This window comes from Oncorhynchus masou, chromosome 18 (assembly GCF_036934945.1).
Source record: "Oncorhynchus masou masou isolate Uvic2021 chromosome 18, UVic_Omas_1.1, whole genome shotgun sequence".
NCBI classification, from domain to species: domain Eukaryota; kingdom Metazoa; phylum Chordata; class Actinopteri; order Salmoniformes; family Salmonidae; genus Oncorhynchus; species Oncorhynchus masou.
Window position 1 is genome coordinate 65,311,464 of NC_088229.1, and position 14,388 is coordinate 65,325,851.

At 41.0% G+C, this 14,388-nt stretch overlaps 1 protein-coding gene across 2 annotated transcripts in view; it reads left to right on the forward strand.

Annotated features, from left to right (window-relative positions):
* Nucleotides 1-1,050: 1,050 nt before the first annotated feature.
* The window catches only part of LOC135505141 (phosphatidylcholine:ceramide cholinephosphotransferase 1-like), a 51,365-nt gene continuing 38,027 nt past the window's right edge, over nucleotides 1,051-14,388 (forward strand). The window contains exon 1 of one of the 2 annotated variants that reach the window (XM_064924262.1): nucleotides 1,051-1,222. The gene's annotated coding sequence lies outside the window, so the exon portion shown is untranslated. Of the gene's footprint in view, nucleotides 1,223-1,799; nucleotides 2,051-14,388 lie in introns of those variants that run through there. The other variant, XM_064924261.1, reaches the window with a different exon arrangement.

Here is a 14,388-nt window from a genome sequence, read left to right on the forward strand (position 1 = left end):
AATTTTCAAAAAAGAGCCCTGTGGTTTCAACATCATTCTTTAAGAGTTTATGGCGTACCATATAGACCCTTTTTCCCAGTACATGACACACTGCCGTTATGCACACGACTCTTGGCTGCAGTAAGAAAGCCATCGCTATCTGCGTCCATTCAACATTAATATATAGTCTGTTTTTAGTACTTCTAAACAAAATACTGTTTTTGTGTGGTTCTCATATACTTATAAGTATGTTTGGATTCTTGTATGAACAGTCGCTAAGATTATATTTGGTTGTGATCTTTGCAAAATAACTATTTTGGATGCAGCGGTTGTTAGCTAGAATGCTTACGCTCGTTGATATAGGCTGTAGCAAAAGCTAGCCAAAGAGCCATTTTACTGGTTGAGGTATGCAGTCGATTTGCGATGACGAACATTATATTGAGTAAGACATTCATACGAGCCTTAAAATACAATTATAATCCAAAAGTATTGTGAAATGCAATCACAAACAACATGTAATTATAGGCTGTTTTGCTGGCGTTCTATAAGAACTCCCACTTGTTCTGCCACCAACTTGCGTGCATCGCCCTGGTTTGGAAATGTTTGTAAACACAGAAAGGGGTCTATACCTTAGTGGATTGAATGTCATTGAGGTGATTACCCCCAGTCTTCAAATGATGTAGACGATGTAATATACATTTACATAGAAAAACCCTAAATATCCCTGGTCTGTCAGGAACGTAGAATACAAATATATTTACTCTTACTCAGCCAGTTGGTCCCTCAGCTGGTTGAAATTTGAGAGAAAATATACACAGGGAATTATTATTAAACCAACTTCAAAACACAGGTCTACACACAGGCTGCTTTTAGACAGCCAGCCCAATTCTGATCTCTTTGTTTTTCATTAAGTGGCCTTTTGACCAATCAGATCAGCCCCCAGAAAAGATGTTAAAAAATGTTATTGGTCAAAATACCAATATGTAGAAAATAGATCAGAATTGTGCAGCCTGTCTAAACACAGCCTATGTGTGTGGCAATCAATATGTGTTTTGCTCTTGCACATGAGCCATTCATAGTATACGATGTCTTGAAGGTTTTTACATGATTTTGCGCATGTGCCAGGTGAAATTTCAACTTCAGTACTGGCGCTCTTAAAGGTCGGGTAAACAATACTTTCCTGTGGATATTTTCTCTCAACTTTCGACAAGCTGAAGGACCAACACTACAGACAATCGGCAGAGTAAGTTAAAATAGAATTGTATTCAACATTCCGACTTGTAAATGACCATTTCCAGAATCAAACACTGTCATGTTCCAAACGGTGTATTTAGAAATTCACCATCTGTTCCACAGGCAAGATTACCCTCTATGGCCCCCAAATTAAATTCAGTAGTGGGCAGATTTTTCCTTGGGTGAATGTTCGGGGTTCGGAACATAGTTATACATCATTCGTGAACATAGTTATACATCATTCGTACACTGCAAATTGACCGCAAGAATATCAAACGGATATAGTTTGGCAAAAACAGAATAATTTCAAACCTTGATTACAATGGGATACGCTCACATATGCCTCTCTATTTATGCGTGGGAATACTTGAGAAAATATTTCCTAACTTAATATCACTTTGAACTGATTACCTGGTGATTTTTACAGTCGTTTGTGTCCAACAACGAACATTATTTAAAATGTATTTGTATTTTTTTTTGTTGCTCCCCGCCATATGGTTTCTATCAGGAAAATACCGCTTCTCTCCACCAGAGGGCCATACAATATATAATGAGCACTGAGCATGGGGCACATATTTTCTCTCATGCACCGAGATTTGCACATTTCCAGGATTTTACAGTTACGTCGCTGTTCGTGATTAGTAGCTCAGTAAAAACGAGAACTGGGCTGTGCATTGGTGAAACTGCTGTAGGAATATAGGGTGCCTTGACATTTTCTCCATTTATCGGAGGCAAGGACTCTTCTATCGTACGCCACACAATCTTTTTCTGGGTCTATTTGACAGGTTTCGTGTCTCGTGGAGCTTCTGACTGCACACCTGATGCATTTCAGGTCAAGGTGAGGATGAAATGAGATGCCAAACAGCTTTCATGCATAAACTTTTGCTGGATCGCTAGTTTAACGAGAGTAGGCGCTGCGAGTGCATAAAGGTAGGGGATTTGACTCGATTAATCTGTCTTCACTCGGCGCGCCCGTGACAGTGATTTTTTGATCTTTTTGCCAACTACATAGCTAATTCTGCCAATGACATTAATATTCAGTCAGTGCAATCAACGTGACTGTAAATAGTTGTTTGGTCTAGTGGCTGATGGCGAAGAGGCATTTCCCGTTAGCATTATACCAGGAGTCTGTGGTTATCCATGGCTCATTAGAAATCACGAAGGTGTATTTAGTGGAGGACACCTTTCATCAACCACTCCTTACCTTCGTTTCCCAGGCAACAGAAATGGGTGTAGCCGGAGCCATCTCCAGAGAAGTGACACTAGTACAGTGAAATATAGGATTATGGAAGGCATCTTGCACATCTTTTATTGTTTATAAAGAATGAATCCTGTAATGTTAAACATATCACATGATATAGATTTTCTTTACACGATAAAGGTGTATAGCACGGTATTATTTGGCCCCCACGTTTTCATCCACAAAAAAAACAACTTGTTTTGCATTTTTGTTGGACATAAGACTATAAACACCAGGAAGTCAACTCCAAGTTATTTTAATTTTGGCAATCTGCTCCCAAGTATTCCCACTGCATAAGAGACACGTGATTGTATACAAATGTAAGCAAGGCTTGAAATAATATTTTTGTCCAATATTATATCAGTTTGGCTTCTTGTGGTCAATTTGCAGTCTACAAGTTATTCTGCTCATGAAAAAAATCGTTCTGTTGCTGAATCTAGTTGATCATCATAAGTGTGTAAAATACTTTCATTGTCTTTTTAAAATGTTTTTGTTCAAAAACATGAAATACATATCACAGAAATGTTCCTCAGGCAGGCAATAAACTATTCCAAATTGTAGCCTAAGTGGATGTTTAGCAGCATACTTGAGCTGTAAAACAGGGGAAGATATTAATTTCCAAGGCAACGTTTGCCTCCTCTAGCCATCCAGACTGAGATACCATAGCCCCTTGTGTGGTCTCCTTGCGGTTTGTTTAAACATGGTCATTGAGAGCTTTGGCTTTTGTGTGTGGAAAAAGTGAGACACTTAAGGCCTGTGAGGAATAAACTGTCCTTGGAGGAATAGATCCATTGTATGATTTGTATGGGTCTGCAGCTGTGCCAAGATTTAAATCAATGTTTTTCAAATTTTATAACTCAACCAGGGCACAGAGGATAGGTGACTTGGAGCATGTTTTGTCTACACGTAAGCATTTTACAATTGAGTCATTCAGCAGACGCTCTTATCCAGAGCAACTTACAGGAGCAATTAAGGTTAAGTACCTTGCTCAAGGGTACATCTACAGATTTTTCACCTAGTCGGTTGGGGATTTGAACCAGCTACTTTTCGGTTACTGGCTCAACGCTCTTAATGACTTGGCTACCTGCCGCCCATGACAAGCAACTGAACACTCCGAACATTAGCCATGCCAGGAAACACTGCTTTCAATGATTCTACACGTTGCTTACCTGCTTGCAGAGCACATACACGGGAAGCATGAGGTTTACAATGATAATGACCCTCTTGAAGAAGGCTAACATTGAATTACTATCCAAAATCAAGGTAGCCTCCTATACCATCACAGTTCAAGGACAGATCAGCAGAAAACCATTTCATATATGATGGGCCATTGCTATTTGGGACCCTTGAGACATCCCTATACTAACTTTAATTCCAACCCTTACCTAACCCTTACATTTAAAAACTAAATTCAGCAGGGTAGGGACGTCCCAGGGATCCATATAGCACGTACCTTACAGTGGCAAGAAAAAGGATGAACCCTTTTGGAATTACCTGGTTTTCTGCATGAAATGGTCATAACATTTGATTTAATCTTCATCTAAGTCACAAAAATAGGCAAACGCAGTGTGCTTAAGCTAATAACACACACATGATTGTATCTTTTTGTCTATTGAGTACAAAGTTTAAACATTCAGAGTAGGTTGGGAAAAGTATGTGAACCCCTAGGCTAATGACTTCTCCAAAAGCTAATTGGCGTCAGGAGTCAGCTAACCTGGAGTCCAATCAATGACACGAGATAGATGTTGGTTAGAGCTGCCTTGCCCCATTAAAAAAAACACTCACAATTTGAGTTTGCCATTCACAAGAAGCATTGCCTGATGTGAACCATGCCTCGAACAAAATAGATATCAGAAGACCTAAGATTAAGAATTGTTGACATGCATAAAGCTGGCAATGGTTAAACATATCTCTAAAAGTCAGTCCATGGTAAGACAAATTGTGTATAAATGGAGTAGTTTCAGCACTGTTGCTACTCTCCCTAGCAGTGGCAGTCCTGCAAAGATCACTGCAAGAGCACCCCGCAGAGTGCTCAGTGAGGTTAAAAGAATCCTAGAGTGTCAGCTAAAGACGTACAGAAATCTCTGGAAGATGTTAATATCTCTGTTGATGAGTCTACAATACGTAAAACACTAAACAAGAATGGTGCTTATGGGAGAACACCATGGAAGAAGCCACTGCTGTCCAAAAAACAACATTGCTGCATGTCTGAAGTTCGTAAAAGAGCACCTGGATGTATTCTGTGGACAGATTAAAGTTGAGTTGTTTGGAAGGAACACGCAACACTGGAGGGGGAAAAAAGGTCCAGTACACCAACCTCATCCCAACTGTAAAGTATGGTGGAGGGAGCATCATGGTTTGGGGCTGCCCTAAGGCCTGGACAGCTTGCTATCGTTGACAGAAAAATGAATTCCCCAGTCTATCAAGACATTTTGCAGGAGAATGTAAGGCTCTCTACGAGTTTGAAGGTCAACAGAATTTGGTTGATGCAACAGGACAACGACCCAAAACACAGAAGTAAGTCAACAACGGAATGGCTTCAACAGAAGAAAATGCACCTTCTGGTGTGGCCAAATCAGAGTCCTGACCTCAACCTGATTGAGATGCTGTGGCAGGACCTCGAGTGGTTCACACCAGACATCCCAAGAATATTGCTGAACTGGAACAGTTTTGTAAAGCGGAATGGTCCAAAATTCCTCCTGACTGTTGAGCTGGTCTGATCCTCCAACTACAGAAAATGTTTGCTTGATGTTATTGCTGCCAAAAGATCGTCAACTAGTTATTAAAGCCAAGGGTTCACATACTTTTTGCACCGTGAATGTTTACAGTGTGTTCAATAAAGACATGAGCACGTATAGTTGTTTGTTATTAGTTTAAGCAGACTATTTTTGTCTATTGTTGTGACTTGGAAGAAGATTGTTATGACCAATTCATGCAGAAATCCAGGTAATTCAAAGGGTTCACATACTTTTTCTTGCTACTGTATATGTGTCAATTCTATATCCTGTCATGTGAGTCTTGTAAAAACACACGGTGACATTCAGGGGGTGGAATGTTTATGCATGCCCAGGATTTAGGCCTACTTGTTATGTAATGTAAACAGTGAGTGTCTGCCTATAGCCTAGAATCTAGATCATGTTAACATTGTATTTCAAAAGGCTGTAGGGTAAAATAATGAAGACAGATGGTGTTGGTTTTGCCAGTAAGACCAACCACTGTTGCCAAACCGATAGTGATTAGCATATATTCTGTGAGCATTTAATTTCTTCTCAATCAAAACTTTGATCATGTAGCTAGTTAGGCCTAGATTTCCAGCGTGCATGAGTTTTCCACCATCACATGGTTGCTGAGGATATGAATGAGCACTCAGGACAGAAGCTGCAACAAAAACTTGCCTCTTAAGCTTTAATTAAATTAGAGATTCAGCCCTGCCGTCTTCTGTCTTCACATCCCTGATTATTTTCTCTCTCTCCCGTTAGGATTAATTAAACTTGGACAGGCCCCGGTGCCCCTGGGCTCTTGGATGCAGATTGACTTGCACCTTTCAAAGTTTGAAGTAGTATAGGCTTAACTAGTATAGCAGTTCATTCTGCGGCTTCATGTTGTCGGCCTTGAGCAGACTCTTTCTGAAGTTCCTGCCGGTCTTCTTGGGCTGCTGCTTCTGCACCATCTTAATTAACATACGGATCCAGCAGGGGAAAGGTTGTGATTGGATCTACAATGATGTCTAATTAGCTATTACCAGATAAACATGCAGAACAGAGAACATGTATTCTATTCTACAAGGTCGGGTGCTATTTTGGACAATAGGGATGTTGGCCTGCTCTTGTATTTCATCTGGATGGAATAATACCATGCCATGTATTACGAAATTTGGTGTCAATTTCCAGGCTGGTCTCATAGACTAGACGTAACACAGTAAATTAAAAAATCTGGGACACTCAAATTAATGTTACATTTGGTATGGTTACATAAGACAGAAGGTTAATTAAGGCAAAAACGTGAACGTCGAGCAACCCAAAGGTTGCTTGTTCGAATCTCATTACAGACAACTTTAGCATTTTGGCTAGTTAGAAACTTTTATACTACTTTTAAGGTACTTTGCAACTACTTGGCATGTTAGCTAACCCTAACATTAACCCCTAATGCCTAGCTAATGTTAGCCACAACAAATTGGAATTTGTAACCTATATGTATTGCAAATTTAACATATTGTATGATATCATACAAATAGTAACCTATCATAAGAAATGGATGCTGGACATCCACAAATTTAATACATACCAAACATAACACATCATACTAATTTGAGTGTCCCATATTTTCCTTTACTATGTTACATCTACCCCTGAGTCTAGATTGCAGCATTTCATTGTGTTCCTAGGAAAATTGAGAAAATGTCAGTGTCCTCTGATTTTTCCCTCTGGCCAGTTTCAAATTGAGTTGATATCCATGTGTTTTAACGAAATCAACTACAGAGGGGCAAAACAGTATTTAGTCAGCCACCAATTGTGCAAGTTCTCCCACTTAAAGATGAGGCCTGTAATTTTCATCACCGGTCCACTACAACTATAACAGAAAAAAATCCAGAAAATCCCATTGTAGGATTTTTAATGAATTTATTTGCAAATTATGGTGGAAAATAAGTATTTTGTCAATAACAAAAGTTTCTCAATACTTTGTTATATACCATTTGTTGGCAATGACAGAGGTGAAGACTTACAGAAAACGTTTGACAAGGTTTTCACACACTTGCTGGTATTTTGGCCCATTCCTCCATGCAGATCTCTTCTAGAGCAGTGGTGTTTTGGGGCTGTTGCTGGGCAACACGGACTTTCAACTCCCTCCAAATATTTTCTATGGGGTTGAGATCTGGAGACTGGCTAGGCCACTCCAGGACCTTGAAATGCTTCTTACGAAGCCATTTCTTTGTTGCCCGGGCGGTGTGTTTGGGATCATTGTCATGCTGAAAGACCCAGCCACGTTTCATCTTCAATGCCCTTGCTGATGGTAGGCTTTGTTACTTTGGTCCCAGCTCTCTGTAGGTCATTCACTAGGACCCCCTGTGTGGTTCTGGGATTTTTGCTCACCGTTCTTGTGATCATTTTGACCCCACGGGGTGAGATCTTGCGTGGAGCCTCAGATCGAGAGAGATTATCAGTGGTCTTGTATGTCTTCCATTTCCTAATAATTGCTCCCACAGTTGATTTCTTCAAACCAAGCTGCCTACCTATTGCAGTTTCAGTCTTCCCAGCCTGGTGCAGGTCTACAATTTTGTTTCTGGTGTCCTTTGACAGCTCTTTGGTCTTGGCCATAGTGGAGTTTGGAGTGTGACTGTTTGAGGTTGTGGACAGAATCAAATCAAATCAAATCAAATTTATTTATATAGCCCTTCGTACATCAGCTGATATCTCAAAGTGCTGTACAGAAACCCAGCCTAAAACCCCAAACAGCAAGCAATGCAGGTGTAGAAGCACGGTGTCTTTTATACTGATAACAAGTTCAAACAGATGCCATTAATACAGGTAACGAGTGGAGGACAGAGGGGCCTCTTAAAGAAGTTACAGGTCTGTGAGAACCAGAAATCTTGCTTGTTTGTAGGTGACCAAATACTTATTTTCCACCATAATTTGCAAATTCATTAAAAATCCTACAATGTGATTTTCTGGATTTTTTTTCCTCATTTTGTCTGTCATAGTTGAAGTGTACCTATGATGAAAATTACAAGCCTCGCATCTTTTTAAGTGGGAGAACTTGCACAATTGGTGGCTGACTAAATACTTTTTTGCCCCATTGTATAATCATTGAGCTTGTATGATGCTTTAAGCTTACGGTTTGATGAAATAAGACCAAAGCCTTGAGGGCGTCGGATCTAGATGACCAGAAAAATAAGAAAACACTTAACCTGACCCAGCTATTCTCCTCCTGCTGGCTTTTTCAGATTCTGCCATTACTCTCCTGAAGTTGCCTGTAAAAGGAGTCGGCAACCTTTCTCACGTTGAATGCCAATTTATATTATAATTTCTACTGATCCTTGTGCCAGTTATGGTATAAAATATCCTGATTTTAAAAATAAATCTTGATCCTGTTGAGGCAGAGGTAGTTGTCCTTGCACCACACGGTCAGGTCTCTGACCTCCGTATAGGCTGTCTCATCGTTGTCGGTGATCAGACCTACCACTGTTGTCATCAGCAAACTTAATGATTGTGTTGGAGTTGTGCCTGGCCATGCAGTCAAGAGTGTACAGGAGGGGACTGAGGACCCACCCCTGAGGGGCCCTGTGTTGAGGATCAGCATGGCGGAGGTGTTACTAGCGGTCGCCCGATTTAAATCGGAATGGCTTTTTTTTTTTTTCAAGTTTTCATAGCAATCGGCATTTTTGAACACCGATTATGGCCAATTACATTGCACTCTACGAGGAGACAGCGTGGCAGGCTGGCTACCTTTTACGTGAGTGCAGCAAGGAGCCAAGGTAAGGTGCTAGCTAGCATTGATTTATAAGATAAATTTAATCTTAACATAATCACCAGTTAACTACACATGGTTGATATTACTAGTTTATCTAGCTTGTCCTGCGTTGCATATAATCGATGAGGTGCGCATTCTTGGAAAAAAAGCACAATCGTAGCGCCAATGTACCTAACCATAAACATCAATGCCTTTCTTAAAATAAATACACAAGTGTATTTTTTTTAAACCTGCATATTTAGTTAATATTGCCTGCTAACGAATTTATTTTAACTAGGGAAATTGTGTCACATCTTTTGCGTTCTGTGCAAGCAGAGTCAGGGTATATGCAGCAGTTTGGGCCGCCTGGGTTGTTGCGAACTGTGTGAAGACCATTTCTTCCTAACAAAGACCATAATTAATTTGCCAGAATTGTACATAATTATGACAACATTAAAGGTTGTGCAATGTAACAGCAATATTTAGCTTTAGGGATGCCACCCGTTAGATAAAATACGTAACGGTTCCGAATTTCACTGAAAGAATAAACATTTTGTTTTCGAAAAGATAGTTTCCAGATTTTACCATATTAATGACCTAAAGCTCGTATTTCTGTGTGTTATGTTATAATGAAGTCTATGATTTGATAACGCAGTCTGACTGAGCGGTGGTAGGCAGCAGCAGGCTCGTAAGCATTCATTAAAAACGGCACTTTCCTGCGTTTGCCAGCAGCTCTTCGCTGTGCTTCAAGCATTGCGCTGTTTATGACTTCAAGCCTATCAACTCCCGAGATTAGGCTGGCAATACTATAGTCAAAGGTATATGAAATACAAATGGCATAGAGAAGTAGTCCTATAAATGCCAATAACTACAACTTAAAATGTCTTAACTTGGAATATTGAAGACTCATGCTAAAAGGAACCACCAGCTTTCATATGTTCTGAGCAAGGAACTTAAACATGAGCTTTTTTACATGGCACATATTTCACTTTTACTTTAATCTCCAAGACTTTGTTTTTGCATTATTTAAACCAAATTGAACATGTTTCATTATTTGAGACTAAATTGATTTTATTTATGTATTAAGTTAAAATAAGTGTTCATTCCGTATTGTTGTAATTGTCATTTTTATATATATTTATTAATCGTTAGTCTTTTTGGTCCTTCAATAATCAATATCTGCGTTAAAATCATAATCGATCGACCTCTACTCTCCATTTATTGTATTAATGGGGACCAGGTTAAATTGAACTTTTGTCGGGACCCATGCACAGTGTACTTAAGTTAGATGTGTAATACGAGAATGCCTCAAATGGGGTCCCAGAGGCCACTCAAAGATTGGCATGGCCAAAACATGTATCACTGTCGCTGGACTCTCAAAGATGATGGCATCTCAAACACTTGGTCAACATTTTGGCAAAAATATACCCATCTGTCATTTGAGTAATGGAGACAATGCAAAACCTTAAACTGAATAAGCCCATGCCTTATGCAAAATGATGTGTGGATTAGAGGTCGACCGATTATGATTTTTCAACACTGATACCGATTTATTGGAGGACAAAAATAGTGAATACCGAATAATCGGCCGATTTTTAAAATAATAATGATTTAAATATTTTATTTATGTACAGTGGGGAGAACAACTATTTGATAACCTGCAAAATCGGCAGTGTTTCCTACTTACAAAGCATGTAGTGTTTTTTTTTTTTTTTTTTTTTTTTAGGTACACTTCAACTGTGAGAGACGGAATCTAAAACAAAAATACAGAAAATCACATTGTATGATTTTTAAGTCATTAATTTGCATTTTATTGCATGACAAGTATTTGATACATCAGAAAAGCAGAACTTAATATTTGGTACAGAAACCTTTGTTTGCAATTACAAAGATCATACGTTTCCTGTAGTTCTTGACCAGGTTTGCACACACTGCAGCAGGGATTTTGGCCCACTCCTCCATACAGACCTTCTCCAGGTTTCGGGGCTGTCGCTGGGCAATACGGACTTTTAGCTCCCTCCAAAGATTTTCTATTGGGTTCAGGTCTGGAGACTGGCCACTCCAGGACCTTGAGATGCTTCTTAGGGAGCCACTCCTTAGTTGCCCTGGCTGTGTGTTTCGGGTCGTTGTCATGCTGGAAGACCCAGCCATGACCCATCTTCAATGCTCTTACTGAGGGAAGGAGGTTGTTGGCCAAGATCTCACGATACATGGGCCCCATCCATCCTCCCCTCAATACGGTGCAGTCGTCCTGTCCCCTTTGCTGAAAAGCATCCCCAAAGAATGTTTCCACCTCCATGCTTCACGGTTGGGATGGTGTTCTTGGGGTTGTACTCATCCTTCTTCCTCCAAACACAGCGAGTGGAGTTTAGACCAAAAAGCTCTATTTGTCTCATCAGACCACATGACCTTCTCCCATTACTCCTCTGGATCATCCAGATGGTCATCGGCAAACTTCAGACGGGCCTGGACATGCGCTGGCTTGAGCAGGGGGACCCTGCGTGCGCTGCAGGATTTTAATCCATGACGGCGTAGTGTGTTACTAATGGTTTTCTTTGAGACTGTGGTCCCTGCCGCGTTGTTCTGGGCTGATCCCTCACCTTCCTTATGATCATTGATGCCCCACAAGGTGAGATCTTGCATGGAGCCCAAGACTTGAGGGTGATTGACAGTCACCTTGACCTTCTTCCATTTTCTAATAATTGTGCCAACAGTTGTTGCCTTCTCACCAAGCTGCTTGCCTATTGTCCTGTAGCCCATCCCAGCCTTGTGCAGGTCTACAATTTTATCCCTGATGTCCTTACACAGCTGTCTGGTCTTGGCCATTGTGGAGAGGTTGGAGTCTGTTTGATTGAGTGTGTGGACAGGTGTCTTTTATACAGGTAACGAGTTCAATCAGGTGCAGTTAATACAGGTAATGAGTGGAGAACAGGAGGGCCATTCCGATTAATCGGTCGACCTTTAGTGTTGATGCGCTCAATGCATTTCTTGCCATATATCATCGAGTAGCTCTCCACCTATGTGTTTCTTGTATTTGCAAAGCAAGGCAGATTTAATGTTCTGTATTATGTCGTATAATCTGGAGATTGTGCCCTTCAGATAAGGGTTATGATCTATGCACCTCTCGACTGGACACTTAGTAGGCTCGAGTGGAAAGGAAGGGAAACCATTTGACAAAGCTGTGTTTGCAGGTATCTTAAAGTGGGTATTGGAAATATTATGGTCAACCGTATCAAATGAATTTTCAACGAATAGGTCACAAAACACCAGACCGTCCCTATGCCAGAACTGGAATGCCGTGTCAATCTGTGACGCTGAGAAGAGATGATTGGATGTTAATGGAGAGAAGCCGCTTGCTTGTTAAAGGCTAAAGTGACTTCGGAATAGGGAGTTCTTAACAATGGGGTTCAAAACATGGGTGCCAAAGATCATGGGCATTGGGGAGCACAGGAGCGAGACCGGAGAAATTGGAAGGCTTGACTAACTCCGTGATGGGCCATCCTTGTTTTCAAATGTAGAAACTCAAAACACATTTAGATATATTAAGCCTGCAGGCTTAGGTCTCTCTAGATATACCTTTCTCATTTGTGGATTTGACTTATTCCAAATGAAGTTGGAAATGTAGCTGTCCAGATGTTTGAACATTGACTTTGGCAGAAAAGAATGAGTGGTGGACTGGAGGGGAAAAAGGATTACTGTTTAGCATTGGGATTGCTCCTCCATGGATCAGAGAAATTGTAGGATTCTAGAAATGAGTTGATTACTGTGCCTGATTTTTTTTTTTTTTTTTACATTGTTGGGCTTCAGTCTGGATCTGTCTAGACTTGGATGCAATAGACAATTGAAATCTCCGCCCAATATCAAATGATCAGAGTTAAGGTCAGGAAGTGTTGTGATGTCAGAGAAATTGAGCTTCATCCCAATTAGGACCATAGAGGTTAGCCAGAATAACCTGTCTGCTAAACCATTTCCCCATCACTAATAGATCTTCCATTAGTATCTGAAATTACTTTGGAGGAGACAAACAGGGTGCCATCCTCTGCTAAGGCCCCCTGTTCCTCTGGCCTTAGCACCAAAGTAGGAGTGAAATAGTTGGTCTACCCATCCTCTGTTAAGTTTATCATGGTTGCTGGACCGGAGATGGGTCTCTTGGAGAAAAACAATGTCCAGACTTAAGATGAGCATACACTCGGCTACGCTTGACCACCTGGTCATCCATCCTTTCACGTCCCAGCTGATAAAGCATGTGGAGCCTAGAGTATGTGAATTAGGCATAGTCATAGTAATCAGAAATTTGTTAGTACGATCACATGGCCAGTGTGCTGAAGGGTCTGAGTAATAAAATATAAAGAAAAAAAATAAAATACCCAGAAAACCTTGGACCCCTATGCTGGCCCTCCCTCAGTTGGATGACTGCATCTACCTCACCTAGACAAGAGCAAAATGCTACCACATTAAAGTGAGCCTCAGTCGAGCTCTATCCAGGGCCAACCTAATCAAATTTACACCTAGGAGGGAAGGGATTCTGGAGGGAACCACCTCAGTTATGTAAGGTATCTCATGCAATATGCATATTTGAAGGATAGTAAAACAATGGGTATATGTTGAATAATTGTCTTTTTTAGGAGCAGGGTGGAGGCATGTTTCTAATCAAGATATGAATTCACTAGTTGGTCCTTGGTCGCGTTAGCACGGCTAGTGCAGGGTCATAGTATGAGCCCACAATGGCTAGCTGGTATTATGTCGCCAATGATAGGCCAAGATTTACCTGTAGCAGTTTAGCTATGGACAGGGTAGGCCGCATTCCGCCTATGGTCTCGAGTCCCTCTCACACCGAAAAATGCGACCGTTCCCCCGGCGCTGTCTGTTCTCAAAGTCCTCAACCTTGGAAGTGAATTTGACAACATCGGGTGATAGCTGGGTGACTTGCTCTTCCAGTGTCACCACGTTGTCGGAGTAAATATTTTCGCCAACTTCCAGGCTATTCAGACGAGTCTCATGTCTCGCCAAGTCCTTAATGGATCTATATGTTGACCTCGGTGGCGAGAATAGCTATTAGTGCCGATTAGGTCAGTGGATAGTGACTCCACCTTAGCCAGCACAGTCTGTTCAGATTTAATGATAGCCGCCATTACCATGGCTAGGTCGGGGGGATCAGAGTCCGTGTCCGTTGAGCCGAGGCTTCAGCAGAGACCTGCTCCTTTGTGGCCCGCAGCTGGTGTCTCAACATTTTACGAATAAAAGGCCAAACATTTATGCAAAAAAGACAGATTAGTACATTTGTTTTCGATTCCAAATTAAATGTTACAAAATTAACACAGTGGGGGGAGATGTTGTTCAAGTATTAATGGTAAATTGTTCGCCCTGCATCAGAGCGTCTCAAACGCATGTTCACATGTTGCTGCCCACCAGCGCCCCCCCCCCCCATAAGCCTATTTGTGTGTGTCCTTAACATTGACAGGAGCACTCCAAACAAAAGACAATGACTG